Below are 4,729 nucleotides of genomic sequence, written 5' to 3'. Positions count from 1 at the left end.
CTCTCTCTCTCTCTCTCTCTGCCTCTCTCTCTCTCTCTCTCTCTCTCTGCCTCTCTCTCTCGCACACCAATACACGTACAATTCACCAAACATCGATGCCATCACACGAGAACGTCCATTTTCTTTGGCCACTTTTCAGATAAAGCTATGCTCCTGCAGAAGACACAAGACAGAGGATGCCTGGTTCGGACAGCTTCACAATAGCAAACCAGACGACAACCGGGCCCCTTCGACACATCAGCTACTTGCATGCAGCCCTTCCTTTCCTTTTGATCTTCATTAAAAATTGTTATAACGAAATAAATTCAGTTTCCAATAAATCATTGGGAGAGCAATGCGTTTGCATGTTTATCGGGCCTTCATGTCAACACGGTGACCTAACCATTCAATAAATAAAGATCGATTACATAAGTACCAACAAGATCGAAACTGCAACTGCTTTAAAGGCAAGATTCATTCCTTGTCTTTATTTAGCTGTTCTACCATTGAAGATGTCTCCTTTTGCTTGATGTTTTTAGATGTTAAACATCATTACAGGGGAATTTTTGTCTTCTAATTGTAAGGATAAATTTAGTTTGCCGTATTTGTTCTCTGCACGATGAATTCTAATCTCGCCGAGATCAACTCTACTTTCATCTTTTTGGGATCTGTGAAAAGGCGGACCGGATGCCTTCAAGTATTTCTTCCAGCCCTTTGTTTTCTGAGTTCAAATCCTGCCATGACCTTCTTGGATGTTAGATTTAACATCATAATTTCGCACCTTGGTTAACTTTAGCAGACTCCCCTTGGAAGCATTTAGGCCAGGTCTCCCCTTTCAGAATTCCATATTCGCTCCCACACACGGATCTTGAAGGCCATCTAAAAGGTAAAAAGCGTCGTTTTGCTTTCCCGATCAAAATATTAAAAAAAAAAAGTTAATCAGTTTTGAAACTGAAACTCTAGAATATAAATAGGAAAAAATTCGATTTGATTTAGTAAAATCTTGAAAGTGATGTTCCAGCTTGGCCGCTGTACAAAGACAGAAACCAGAAAAGGAAAAGAAATAAGAATAAAGAGTAAAGCCTAAAGAATGAGGTTACGTCAGGATTATTAAAGTTATTATTTGTCGATCCCATTCCAACAACCACACAGTCTTATTTAAAGGAATTATTTTATTATACACACACGCCAATCACAATAATGTACATCCACGTCTATGTAGATATGTATTGATGTGATAAATGCGCACATCAATATACACACATATTCATACAGACACACATATATACATCAAGACAAACACATACATACTTTCAATCTCACACATTTCTCTCTCCCTCCCTTCTCTCACCTTTACTCTTTTGATTGTCTCTTTGTGTCATAAATTCCCTCCCACTATTTATTCACACCTCTTATTCCTATGTATCCTCCTCCTCCTCCTCCTCCTCATTCCTCTCTCTCTCTCACTCTCCTTGTCAATCTTCTGTCGCAATGACTATTCACGCCACTCTCTCTTCCCAGTGATTCTTCCTCCTCTCTCTTTACACCTTACTCCTACTATCTACTTTCCATCTTTATACCTTTCCTCTCCCTTTTGCTCCCTCTTTCCCTCACTATCTCCCTTTGTCTCCTCTCTTTCTCTCTCTAACTACGCCTATCTATTTCTATCTCGTTCTATTTTCTGTTGCAGTGCTTACTTTTCCTCTCTCTCACTACTCCTCTCTTACACCACCACCACCATTACATCTCTTTCTCTCCCCTCCAGTTCCCACACACAACACATTCATCTCTCTCTCTCTCTCTCTCCCTCCCTAGTCGTCCACTCACACCACACCTTCCACACTCCAACTTTATTACACTCCACTCAGCCACACCTCATTTCTCCACGCCGACTTCATCGAATCACAACCGAACACACAGACTTCTTGTTGCTGTTGTTAACTTATGGTCAAAAACGAACACGGTATGTCCCTAATACTAATTCGCCTTTTTTTTACTCTTTCATTCGCCAGTTCCTTTGAGCCTTTTCAGGGCCTCCGTGTTCAGTGAGAGAAAGAAAAGCTATTATCCTCAAACCAAAGCTATCATCCTCGCACTGAATGAGGCTCACCTGAAAAAAAAAAAACAAAAAAAAAACCAAGACTCCGATGGTCGTATAAAACAAATTGATCCTTTAAATTTACCGCTCCAAGAATACGACGGGTTCCGATCTTGGTGGTCTTCGATACACTTTTCCGCTTATCAAATTCCATTCACAAAGCTTTGATCGACCCACGACTACAGCAAAAAGATACGCGCTCTGGGATCGAACCTGAATTCGCATAGATGCGAAGCAAGTCTCAGATACACAGCAAAAGTTATTTAGTGCAAGATCATCCATAACTGAGCAATCCGATCGTGACCACTTCGTCTTTTATGCAAATCCGATGTAGTTAGGAGTACATCATATGTACATGCCCTACATTTTTCAGACAGTGTCTGTGAATTGAGAAATATTTAGCTATTATTTCGAGCACGTAGTGACCACGTAGATTTTGTTTTTTAAGTTATGGTCAGCATTTAGAAATATCCTCATCTAAACATCAAATCCAATGGTAATTCCTACAACTGCGAAGTATACAGTAAGGCGCTGTTGCTTAACCCAATCCGACAGACCGATGATAAAAGACATTCCAGCCGTGACAATCTAGTATCATATCATTTTTTTTCTTTTTATGCATATTATAGGTGTAGGAGTGGCTGTGTTGTAAGTAGCTTGCTTACCAACCACATGGTTCCGGGTTCTGTCCCACTGCGTGACACCTTGGGCAAGTGTCTTCTACTATAGCCACGGGCCTACCAAAGCCTTGTGAGTGAATTTGGTAGACGAAAACTGAAAGAAGCCCATCGTGTATATATATATAATATGTTTGTATGTCTGTGTTTGTCCCCCAACATCGCTTGACAACCGATGCTGGTGTGTTTACGTTCCCGTAACCTAGCGGTTCGGCAATAGAGACCGATAGAATAAGTGCTAGGCTTACAAAGAATAAGTCCTGGGGTCGATTTGCTCGACTAAAGGCGGTGCTCCAGCATGGCCGCAGTCAAATGACTGAAATAAAAGAATAAAGAATAAAAGAAAAGTGGATCCCCAATGTGCCTTGCTGTGTTTAAGATAGCAGAGTGGGGGATGCAATTTGAAAGAGATTTGGCTGGTGTCTCTAGCAGATCGTGCGAGTCCTAACAGGACCATCCTCGTTGATTTGCTGTTGATGGCCTTTTACTATCACACCTCCCTCTTTCCCTCCCTTTCACATACACGCACGCATACACACATACGTACACGCACATATACATATATATATATATATATATATATATATATATATATATATATACACATACATACATGCATGCATACACATAATTAAATACTGCTCATTCTCTCTTTGTCTCTCTTAATCCATGTATATACAAACACACACACAATACATGCATATATGCACACACATTTATACACGCACGCATTTATATATATTATCTCACACTCTCTCATTTTACCACTGTTCCTTTCTCTTTCTCTCTCTCACTCATTCTTTCTATCTCTCTTCCTCCCCCTCTCTCTACTTTATAAATATTTTCGTGGGAAACGAACATTTTCGGTTTTTTTTTTATTGCTGTTGTCATAGTTGTTCATTTTTCTTTTTTTTTTGTACCTCATGGTCAGCCTTGGTCCAGCGCATCTATGTGACAAGGCCGAACGTCACGTCTTATGTTTTAGGGGATGCAGAGAGATTTGAGGAAATTTTAGTTGCTATTTCTTGCCAGGCTAGGAACAGGTGATCATCAGGGATTTCGTTGCTTTTGTTTAGGGATTTTGAACTGTTGTTTTGAATGTTTGAAACTGGTACACACACATACAGGGACACGTGTGTATATTTACTCACACATGTGTAAACGTACGTGCAAGCACCGTACATATTTTGTTATGCTATAAGTATATTATATTCTGTGTCATGTTTATGCAACTTATGATCTAGAAACCGGTGGTGTTGATGTCTGCTTCATATCCCTGAAACAAACAGAGATCGATAAAATGAGTACCAGTCTGATGTGGTGAATGGGATCGATATAATCGATTAAAACACATTAAGGCGGTACCCCAGCCGGGCTCGAGTGCAGCGACCGGAACGAGGGAAAGGATGATGTGGATAGATAGACAGATACATAGAAAGATATGTGACTATATAGAAATTCATTTAAATATATATATATGTATATATAAAACGTAGATCTATATGTTTGTGTGCGCGCATGTGTAGATGTACCTATTGTATCGTTGTGCACTCTTAGTGGTTAAATATTTAGCTAAGGTGAGCAAAGACCATACAAAGTCTATACATGCACGAGTGTCTGTACACACACGCGCACACACACACACACACACACATACATACATACATGCACAAACACTCGTGCGCGCGCGCGGACAGACAGTAAACCCTCATCAGTTATCAATTAAATATCACCAGAATTTCGACACCCCTGACAATAGTCTCCAATTTGCCGGTCTCAGCAACAAAACTTACTGAGGTAAAAATGAACAGGCACACCAGCAACTTTTGTTATTATAGGTGTCGAAATCCTGGTATGGTTTGCTTCCTAACTCATAGGAATCTTGAGCTTGTCCGGTCTTATTATATGTGTGTGTGTGTGTGTGTGTGTGTGTGTGTGTGTGTGTGTGTGTGTGTGTGTGTGTGTGTGTGTGTGT

The sequence above is a fragment of the Octopus bimaculoides genome, chromosome 15, assembly GCF_001194135.2.
Source record: "Octopus bimaculoides isolate UCB-OBI-ISO-001 chromosome 15, ASM119413v2, whole genome shotgun sequence".
Taxonomy (NCBI): Eukaryota; Metazoa; Mollusca; class Cephalopoda; order Octopoda; family Octopodidae; genus Octopus; species Octopus bimaculoides.
This window is presented reverse-complemented; position numbering follows the sequence as displayed.